The 11,553-nt window shown below is 41.9% G+C and overlaps 1 protein-coding gene across 1 annotated transcript in view; it reads right to left on the minus strand.

Annotated features, from left to right (window-relative positions):
- Positions 1 to 11,525, minus strand: part of SETD3 (SET domain containing 3, actin N3(tau)-histidine methyltransferase) — a 61,508-nt gene extending 49,983 nt beyond the window's left edge. Inside the window, exon 1 of the mRNA XM_066552186.1 lies at positions 11,441 to 11,525. The gene's annotated coding sequence lies outside the window, so the exon portion shown is untranslated. The remainder of the gene's footprint in view (positions 1 to 11,440) is intronic.
- Positions 11,526 to 11,553: the final 28 nt, after the last annotated feature.

Below are 11,553 nucleotides of genomic sequence, written 5' to 3' on the forward strand. Positions count from 1 at the left end.
TTTCAACCACCAAAAATGAGGCAGCACCTCTATAAATGGGGGAAAGAACTCCTAATAAAAATTTAACCCATTCCTCCATTTGTGTTACTGAAAAAACAAGTGTGTGTGGACACCATCCACTTTTTTTCCAAATTCTCTAGAATGCACAGAAAAGATTGATGCATATTGATACATATCACTACGTATTTACTGTGACCTGTTTCATGTAACTGCTAGCGCAGAAGGAAAGGAGCCTAGCTGAATAGCAAAAAAAAATTCTTGGGTATCACTGTGTCAATTTTTTCAAGTCCTTTTTTAATTGCATTATAGTCAACAGCATAAATAACACATAACTAGGCAATAACATATATTCCAATTAACTGGATTGTCTCAAAGGAAGAGATTTAAAGCTGAAGACACTTAATGCCAAGGACTACTGTTTAATTGCAACAATAATTCCACATAAGTGGAATGCCCTCAAGCAACCTAGTAGCAATCGGGCCCACAATTATTGCTACACACTGAAAAATTCTCCTCTCAGTTTAGCTTAGTTTTTGCTTTAACACCTTTGCCTACCCTCTGCTTTCTACACCTACTGCAACTCCAGTATGATTTACTATTGCCTCCCACACTGCTCCCTTCCATTAGATAATTATGTAGGGCCATCATACTGACAAACCACATCTCCAGTCTCAGCATGGGCAGCACATCCTAGAAAGGGATGGCCACAGTCCTGGCACCTTTCCCATGTAACTAGCTCTCATGTTGAAGTTACTCCTCCAAGCAGCCAGGTGATGCAGATGAAACCATACATCAGATACATCACCTGCATTTCACTGAAAAGAACTTACTGCCCACAGAATCCTTCCAATATGTTCACAAAGTCACAAAAAACCTCTTGCAAACCACTCTAATGAAAGGGAGGAAGGAAAGATGATATCCAGAGCAGAAAACAAGTTTCACAAGCTTCAAGACTTGTTCTAGGCTATGTGGCAACACACACAATTCTTGCCCTCAAAACCAGTTTCATTATACATTCATGTCTTGTACCGACTTAAATTGGCTGAATGTTTCAATACTGCTGCTGGAAACAAAAAACTACTTAAGTATCTATATTTGGACACTGAATTGACACTACCCAGCATGCACAATTAAACTGTGCTTGAAATTATAAATATCTGAATTCAGCTACAGTTTCAAGTTGCTTCCTGGAATACCCTGTCCTTAAAGAAGGGATTCTAAGCAGTTTTAAAGTAACTGCTGTATTTTTTCAAGCTAAGAGTATGAAGCACAGCTGTTCCATCAAGCTTCTGAAGCAGATTAATTCCTTAAAGATGTAGTCAGAGGCGGTATTGGTGGCACTTCATCCTGACCAGGAGAGTTTGGGACCACTATCAGACCACAAGAAACAAAACATGGTCCAGAAATGTTTACTGAATTCTAAGAGCTCCAGGCTGCAGCCAGGAACCACAGCAGAAACTAGTGTGAACAACGAAAAGACAAGTTTGGAGAAATCCATTGGGTATTTGTGTACCTCTTCTCAGGCTTCCCAAGACATGGGAATAGTTATGCCAGTTAATGGGCTTGCTGTTAAATTATACTCTGTGCCTTGTGCACTTCTGAAAGACACCTGACAGATCATGCTGGTATAGGATCATGGTTGCATGGAGGCAAAAAGTTCAGAGTGGCACTGCACCTCCATGAGAATGTGCTGCTCTTTTAGCCACACAAAGGGTACACCTGGCCTGCCTTCCTGCTCTGGGCTCAGGGCAACATCAGCTCACTGAACACACATATATATAAACCTATCACTGCTCATTTGTGGAAATAATGAATGAGCATTACTATCATTCATTCCATGTGAAGTTTGAGGAGAGTCATACAATGGTTGCCAATGTATAAATTGGAGCAGTGCACAGATTTACTGCCATGCAATTGATAAGAAATACTCTGGGGATGCTCCTTAATGGTTTGAAAGAAACATTTTACCATTTTACATTTATTACAGAGCTGCTTCTTTTGCTGGCAAGCCTTTACAGAAGAGATCACAGCCCTCGAGCCCAGTTATGATTACACTTCAATTCACTGCAATTTTAGTGTCCTCAAACCACCCGGGGCAGACCAAGCACTCTGCATTTCTAAATCCCAAAAGAGTACTATTTGACAGTTGGGTGAGGAACTTCTGACAACATTTAAGAGCTATGCACATTGAAAAAAAAATTAAGAAGTTTCTGCTATGAATGCCTGATAAGTGATGTAACTGAGGGCTAAACAACTGTCAGAAAGTCTTCCAAACCCATTTGCCTTAAGCCCACTCCCTAGCTAGAGGTTAAAATGGTGATTATTCCAGTAGGTGTCAAGAAATTTCAGGAAAAACACTGGCAGTTTTCTGATTTTTTTTTTATTCTAGACCTTGAAAATGAAGCAGCATATTCGTTCAAGCCCCTTCATACCTTCTGGCATTCACAGTTGGCAACTTGAGACCTTACAGTCTCTTCCATGTTTACTCAAACTCTGCAGTGGTTTGAAATAAAGCAGCTTTTAACATACACATTTACTGGGCTCTAAGGAACACGAAAGGCACAGCACTATTAAGTGTTACCTAGCTTCATCCCCGAGCTTTCAGATGTTTGATAAAGTAATAAACAAAATGTATACAGACTATAAGGTCCTGTAAACTGCCATAATCTTCTCAGAATGTTAATCCTCACCATTTAGAAGAATGATAGGAGAACTGTTAGGCAGCACTTGTTTTTCTGGTATGCTCACAGGTGACAACACAAGCCGAAGAAGAAATAGTTTAAACATTTATTTTAGCACACATTACAGAGTAAGCACATTGCCCACTCCAGTTCTAAAATATCTAGGAAGGCCATATAACTTTCTGAACAAAGGTCTCCTCTCTGTATTAAGGCAGAAAGATTGACCAGCATGTTTTCACAAGGTAACTGCCTCCAGTATCCTAATAAACTGTTAACATGTCTGCTGAGAATCTGTTTTCCTGCCCCGTCTTAATTTGGTGCACACCCCTAGTCATTTCCTCAACCTATCTCTCTGACCCCCAACCTGCACTGAATCACAGAGTAGGGCTGACCAGACCCTGCAAGCAGTGTTTCAAAATGTTCAGATAAAGAGCTGAAAAGATTTCTGTAGTCTTTCTACAAACCTCTAGGAAGCCTGAGCTTGTCTTGCCTCTGACCCCTCCAAACTGAGATTTCAATGTTTTTATTCCCAAGTACCTTCCTTGCTAGATAAACCACTTGTGTCAGATTCCAGCAGTTTGGACTTTCAACAGTCCTAGGCCCCTGCAGACCCCTCATCTTCCATCTCATCTGAGACCTGCATGGTTCCTGTGCTGCAGCAAGAATCCAGTTCAAGCAGCAGCCTCAGGGCCTGTTGTCACTGCCACAGCCCCATGTCCCCCAACAGCAACACCACCAGGTCTCCTTTGGCCATAAAGGACCACGAAGGGATATTGTGTTAACAACAAGTCACATCTGCAACACTTGCAAGAGGATACTTATATCCATCAGCCCAAAAAGAAAATTTGTTCCTACTGAATATAATCTCAAACAAGGGAAAAAACAGCAGCCTGACTCCAGAAAAGACTGGCTGTCGGTGTTAGGATTCCCAGTTCTTGTCGCTGGGTTTCCTGCTACTACAAATAGAACCATTACCTACAAGTCAGGCAAATTTGTAAATAGATAGAGATGACTTCTACTCAGACCAAGTAATTCTTCCTGAGAGACACAAAGGACAGAACTGAATATAAACACCATGGCTATTGTAGCAAAGCTGCACCTGATGCCTTGGTGTAGGTGACACTGGTGAATCTCTATCCACCAGAGAAAAATGCATTCTGGGAGCAGCAGCACTTTCCAAAACTAGAGCAGCCATGCCCTAGGCCTTAGGTCAACACATCATATAGGGTCAGGACTGAAGTCTGCAGAAATGTGCTTAAACCAGCTTTTTGGTATTGACCTCATCTGGCATTTGAGAGTTTTCTGGAAAAGACACAACTTTATCTTTACAGAAGGTAAAATATTCCTCAAAGTTGCACAGAATTTTGCTGTCTTGGAGTGCTACAGTAAAACCCCAGTATGACAAATAAAACCAGCATCATTGCACTAACTTCCCACTTTCAAACTAGGCATACACCATGCCTTTAAGACTGCAGTCACTGTTTACTAGAGTTTGCAAAGTTTTTGGCTGTTCATATTATTATATGAAACTCTACACTATACCTCCAAACCACTTAGAGACCAACTCTAAATCATCACAGAATACAGCAAGAATTTTTTTTATTAGTCTACTTATTTTTTTCCTCTAAATGCCCAAACTCAAAGTGCAACAGGCCATGTTTTTATATTCAGGCATGGATTCAAAGACTCAGTAAGCCAGAGAAACAGGTTGTAGAAGTCAAGCATCCTACAGTGACAGAAGGAAATCTTAATATTATCTGTCATTGTCCTGAAAACAGGAATTCTATTTTCAAATAGAGCATTGACAAATGCAAAAATTGTAATTTCATGAGCCCTTACAGAGCTCACTGTTCCCAAGCATCAGCTGGGAACAAATAACTGCTTGAATGCAGACTTTTGGAAATAGGGGCAGAAAACAGCTACAATCTGAATCTGACAACCACATGAAAACCCAACAGTCATTTTCTGCAACTCTGTTTTACAGTTGTATTAGTGTACTCACTGTATCAGCATACAGAGCTCTCAAATTGGTCTGACAACATCCTTGCTCCTGACTGACAGAATCAGGTGCAGCATACCCCAGAGGGAATGGATGCTTCTCTATTTTAAGTAAAGTTAATATATTAATATGCTATCAATGCAACTCTGCTTAGCAAAGGGGAAGATTACACATTGTAGGTGGTCATCCAAAATAACCAGCCATTTCTTTCTTCACCAGCCAACCCTTATTACTTTCTGAAAAATACTATCCCAGCACACAAAGTTCCTTAAGCAAAGAAATTCATCCATACACAGCTCAGCTTCCTGCTAAGATCCACTTCATTTGAAAATGGCAGTTTCCAAAGAAAGGATTATCCAGTTGCAAGACCATTTATATATATTCACACATATATATATGTATATACATATATACATACATACACACACACACACATATATATATACATATATATATATATATATATATAAATGACATCAAGACATAGCAGGAATATCCAAAGACAAGCAGTTACCCTCCAAAGTGAGCAGCAGAAGTTATAGAATGTCTGCTGGTTTACAGAGGTTAGAGCTGGAGTTCCACAACAAGACTGTAGAAATGTGTCAGTCACCAGTTTCCTGAATCCCAGCAGCTCTAATCATGCCACCTGGAAGCTCACAGACCACCCAGATGCCACAGCCTGTATAAGGCAGTGGAGACTAACCCAGAAGGCTGTGAGCCTATTTTGAAAAGTCAGTTTTGTTTATGTGAAAAACTAAACCCTGGACAAATGGGTCACAGACTTTTAGATACAGGCCAGTAGCTATTTCTGAGTAACATATTCAACAAGAAACTATGCAGATGCATTAAAGAAATGCTTTTGTACCTAGGGTTCAATTGACAAAACTGAATAAATAAACCTGTAAATAGATGCAGGAAAAACCAACTAAGCTGGAAGATCTGAACATTTTTTATCACTGGTTTTGAAGAAGCAAGAAAACCAACTTTATGAACACTGATATCAACCTCTGTCCCACTCTGTCAAAAAAAAATAGAAGACCATATTGGTGACAATTCATCATATCCCAGTGAAAGTCTGGGAAAACAAATGCTGAAACTAGAATAAGGAATAGTGACTACCACTGCAGTAAAACAGAACCATTTTAACAAACCCTGAAATGCTGTCTGTACAGCAGGTATCAAAAATGTAACAAAAGCATCTATATGACTAACACCTTCTACTTTTGAAAATGATAAATTATACTCTGTTGTATTTAGGGGAAAAAACAAGTAACCTTGAATGCTAAAAAAAAAATCTTATATAGCTGTCTGGAACTAGAGATTTGATGCACAAGTGTAACTTGGTATTAACAAGTTGTTGTTAACTTCTTTTCTCCAGACCAAATAGTCTCAACTCTCCCAGCCTTTCTTCATATGAGGAAAGTCCCTTAATCATCTCAGTGGCCCCTCTTCAGTAACTCCACCTCTCACACTGGGGGGCTCAGAACCGGACACTACACTCCAGATGTGGCCTCACAGTGCTGAGGGGAGGGAAGCTGTTGAAGCAAGTAACCTTGAAGGGAGAGCAGTGGATGCTGTTCATCTCTGCATTGATAAGGCTTTTAACAACATCTACCATCACATACACAAGCTGATGAACTACCAACTAAAGCAGTGGACAGTGAGGTGGACTGAAAACTGGCTGCACTGCTGGCTTCAAGAGGCTGTGGTGAATGGCAGGAAGTTCAGCTGGAGGCTGGTCACACCAGCATAGCCCAGGGATTAGTACTGGGACTAACAGTGATTATCATCCTCACTGATGACTTGAGCAGTGGGACAAATCAGACACTCAGTTCCACAAATTATATAATGGCATACATCAGTTCATTTGAATTACCTAGGGGCAAACCTGTAAAAAGAGATCTTTCAGAAGTCCTTGTCAGAAATATTTAAATGCAAAAGTTGTTAAATGCAACATCTCCTTCTCTCAGTTCTTGAAATTATTATGTGGCTACAACTATAAACTGTCATCAAATAAAGATAACCAAGAACCTCCAACAGTGGCCACAAAGACAACTCCCACAGGACTTGTCAAGGGCAGGAAACAGCCTGCACCTCATGCTTGGCTGGCACCAACCCCTTCCCACAAAGCAACTCATCCTCCCTTAGCTTGGCATGGGAATGGACACACCAGGCAAGACCCAAGGAAGTTCTGGACCAGCAATTCAGGTCCTGTGGAAGTAGAAATCCACACACCACATCCTCTTCCTACTCTGATGAAACATTACTTGAAAACTTTGGGCACTAGTGCTATAAAGCATTAAAGACAAAAGCAAGATTAACTAAGAAATACAGGCAGCATTTGTAATGTAAGAGACTTAGTTTATTGAGATGATTCCATCATTATTTATCATATTCTAAAATACATACAAACATGTAAAAAGGACAATCTACAAACTGATCTGCATGCAAAAGGCTAGAATCAGATAGCTACCACTGGAGCCCCAGAGATTGACTCCCCTCCTTTCAGAGCAGGTTATCACACTCTTAACAGAAACAATAAAAAGGAACTGAATAGAACTGACAGACTTTACAGTCTGTCTTCAATTACAAAAACAATTCTGGCCTACATTAATACACTAGTTGAAAACCATATGTTCAAACCCTGCTGTAGGCACTTCCAGGACAGGTTAGCCAATTCCTTCAGAGATATTGGGAATATACCCAGGAATAAGATAAACCAACTAATCTGTCATCCCCCAGTACATAATAGACTTTAACATCAGGCTCAGAAAATCCTGCTGAAAAGTAAAATTATATCTCTCAAGTTACAGTTATATTATATTTTGATTCCTAATAGGATATTAGCAGCTACATTCTCAGAAATGTCTTTCCCTTTATTTCTGCTTTATGTATTACCTACATCTGGCCAACTTCAGAGCCTGTAAACACCAGTGCTGGAGATAACACTGATCTCAAGCACAGTCATTCACACCTCTGCATGATGCAGCCCAGGTTAGATGTAGAGGTGGAAGCCTCCTGCAGTGACAGGTCTGCTGCTCTGGCCTGGTCACAGAACCCAGAACTGAAATAAAAGAATACAGCTCTAATTCTTCCTTATTTCAAAGAAAGAAAAAGGATTAACAGACTACCTGAACAGGATGGGAAGTGGTAAAGAAAGGGCAGGGATAGATGGAGCAACTGGAATAGTCATTTGTTAGAAGAGATGCAATCAAGAGGCAATGTAGGGCAGAGCAGCTAAAAACAGAAAAAGGGAGCAAAGAAGGTTAAAGCAGAGGAAGGGCAAGACCAAAAATGCAAAGCAATGTTAAAATACACTTGGGCATGAAGTCACCTCTTAACTGCTACAAACACAAGCCTAGCTCCAAATACACAAGACTAAGGCCAGACAACACTGATGGGCCATTTTTATGGAGCAACGAAGAACCCCAGCTGTACTTTTAGTTTTGAGAGGTTCTTTCTTATATTTTACATAACAGTCTAAGTTAAAAACATTATTAGTCATCTAAAGCCAAATCTAGGAAGCTGAAGTGTCTCTAACAAGTTCTTTGGCAAAGGATGGTCAGAATCCAATAATTCCCTTTACTATAAAGAGCTGTACCACCACAGGTGTGTCAACCATGAGCACAAGCATAAAGTATTTGGAAAAGAGGAAAGACTGAACCACTGCTGTATGCACTGCATACATCTACTCTGCAAAGAACAAACTGCTAATCTCACTACAGTGTAAGGTTAAGGAAAGAATGATGGTGATAGTGGTGACTGTGATACTGGGAAGAAGCCAATCTATCAAGAATAATATCAAAAGAAGCTCCTAAAATTAGCTAAACATTTGGCTGATACACTTACAAAAAACACCAACTACAACAAATTTAGCTAATTGTTGAGAATCAAATTCCAAAAGACATTTATTCTTATAATTAGAATCCAGAAAACATGTCTTGACAGTATTCTGATTACAGATGCCTGAGGTAGTATTAATCTACTGAAAAAAGGAAGTCCTGTCATTTTGACATTATCTCCCTCCCCACCCAGTTGAACCTAGCTAGATACTAAGCACAAGACTGCCTCATGCATTAAATATAAACTTCTGGTAAGAAATTATTAATTTGAAGGTAGCACAAAATGCTGAAAGGCAAAAAAAAAAAAGTCTATATCCAACATATCCAACAGAACAGCTCAAAAAAGTATGTATTTCTTAATTCACTTTTATCAGCTTGCTCATTTTGAACTATTACATTATTTACCATAGGTTGATCCCCATACCCCTTGACCTCCCATTAAAGCTTTCTTAAACAGATGGAGTGCTTCTTCCTATCAACACCTGACTGATCTTCCTCGGAAAGACAGTTTACTATCTATGCATAGGAAACAAGCTCTTCACTCCCTTGCCTCTCTCTTGAATCAGATCCTCAGACAGCTATTTGACCAGAAAAGAAAAAATACTCTTTGAAGAAAAGAAGCTGATAAACTCTACAAATTTACCAGCCCACTTTGTAATTTTATTTCTTAACTTTAATTTTGTTCCTCCTGAAGACTCCCACAAACTTTCTTTTCCTAATTCCTTTAGAGCAGAATTAATTAAAAACCCTTATGTACAGTCTTTATCTGCAGGTTCCTAAATAATGTTCTTAATTTAGAAAATATTAACCTCACTTTATATGAAATAACTCCTAATTAAGAATAAAGCAAGCCACCCTGACTTCAACCATCAGTAGGGCAGACTTAACAGAACCACCACCCAGGCTTCCAAAAGGTTAAGCCACAGGCATCATGAGGTCTCATGCACTGAGCACTATGCCAGCCCACTAGAAAATATACAGATCCCTTAAGACCTCCAGTACCCTTAAAGTGCCTTTGTTTTTTTCAAAGGGCAACCACTGAAATACTCACTTGCTGAGAACTCTACACAATTTATCAAATTAACTACATAACCAGCACCACTATGATGAAGTATTACATAGATACAGTAGACATGTCTAAATAGATTTATTATAATGAAAACATCATCAAGATCTACACTTTTCCATACAGAGAAGCATAATGCAGTCTATTTTTAATTTCTGTACCATACTGAAATCAGAATTCTATTTCAAGGCACATCTGACTTCAGCAACAGATCAGGCCATCTCTAGAAATAGTGATATATAGATTACAAATGATTTTGGGGCTTGTGGCATTTCTTCCCCCAACAGCCTAAAAATCTATTTCTCAGCACACAAAGTCAAGAATGTGTTTTCAACTCTACTGCAATATATACTTCAATCCCTGCTAAACATAACCGAAAACTTTACTAAGGCACAAGCCAGCAGGCTTGAATCTCTACCATATTAAGTTACTTAATTGAGCAAAAATATCAGGAAGCCACCCCCGCCTTTGAGCCCATCATGCCTTTCCTTCCCACAACTTGTACACTGGCTTACTATTTTGTACCAGGAACCTGATAGTGGACATACAGAATGCCACAGCTGTTTTTTACTCACCGACAAAATACTTATGTTTCACTTGACAGTCATGGGATTACAACAACTGAAGGCAGAAAACACTTGCAAGACATTAAGCTAACATTGTAGCAATTTTCAAAGAACAGAGCTGTCACTTGAATGGACAGGTGCCTATATTACACGCTCCTAGAAGGGACAAAGACAATCTACTTTCAGCTTGATCTCAGGAGCAAGCTTAGGTTCCAAGGACAAGTCCACCCAGAAGAGCAGATGCCAAGCTTGGGGCAAGAACAGATTTGAACCATGAGGGACAACTTCCAAAAGGAAGAACTGAGCTTATTCTGATAGCTGAACGTAGGCTAAAAAATTGCATGCCAAATTCAAAATTTAAGAACGGAAGGCAAAGCACAACCTCAGCTCAAGCAACTCTAGTCAAGTGTTGCTGGGTGAGGAAGAGGAGGAAGGGTTCATGGGACAGGCAGCTGTTGTAGCAATAGGGGAAGGCTGAAATAGCGAGGCTGTTTCAGGAGTAACACCCCTATCAATAATCAGTTTACGATTTACTCTAATTTTAACCCCCCCCCCTTTTTTTCCTCCAAAGATTTAACCCCTCTGCTTAAGCAGAGGGGGTGAGAAAGGAAAGAAAGCAGAGAAGCAGAGCACTCTTCTCCAGCCAGAGGAGGGCTCTGAGGAGCCCGCACACCCGCAGAGACGCCCCCGAGCCAGACCCCGAGAGCTGGGGGCATGGGAGGCTCCATGGCAAACTGAACTAGGAGCAGGGAGCATTCAAACCGTATCACATATTAAAAAAAAAAAAAACAAAACCAAAAATAATCACATCATGAGGAAAGCAGTTTTAAGCCATTTGCTTTACTCTCGTTTCTATCAGCCTCTCAAGGGGGGATGGGGCAAGGGAGAACGCCAGTGCCGCCGCCTCGATCACCAGAAACCCGCGCAGGCCGGGCTGGAACGAACCCGCCCACGGCGGACCCGGGGGACGCGCCGGCCCCTTCAGCCGGGCAGCGGGACAGGGACAGGCCGGGGCGAGCCGCGACGGAGGCTGCGGCTCCCGGGGGAAGGAGGCCCGGCCCAGCCCCGCACCGGCCACGCGGGGGAAGGCAGGGGCGGCGAGGCCCGCGGAGCGCGCCCCGGGGCGGCGGGAGGGGGTGTCCGGAAAGAGCGGCGCCTCCTGCGGGGAAGGCGGCGGCGGCAGCGGAGCAGGGCGAGCCCACGCCGCGCGGAGGGTTGCGAGGAAGGGCCCGCGCCGGGGCGAGCGGCGGAGGCAGGGGAGGGGGCGCGGGCAGGCCCCGCCTTACCTCCCGGCAGCGGCCGCTCCTGCCTGGCCCGAGGGAGCGGCGCACCCGAGCCCGCGCCGGACGCCACTGCCCGCCGAGGGGAGGCGGCCGCTCCGCCCGGCCCCGCCCCCTCC

Source organism: Molothrus aeneus, chromosome 6 (assembly GCF_037042795.1).
Source record: "Molothrus aeneus isolate 106 chromosome 6, BPBGC_Maene_1.0, whole genome shotgun sequence".
NCBI lineage: Eukaryota > Metazoa > Chordata > Aves > Passeriformes > Icteridae > Molothrus > Molothrus aeneus.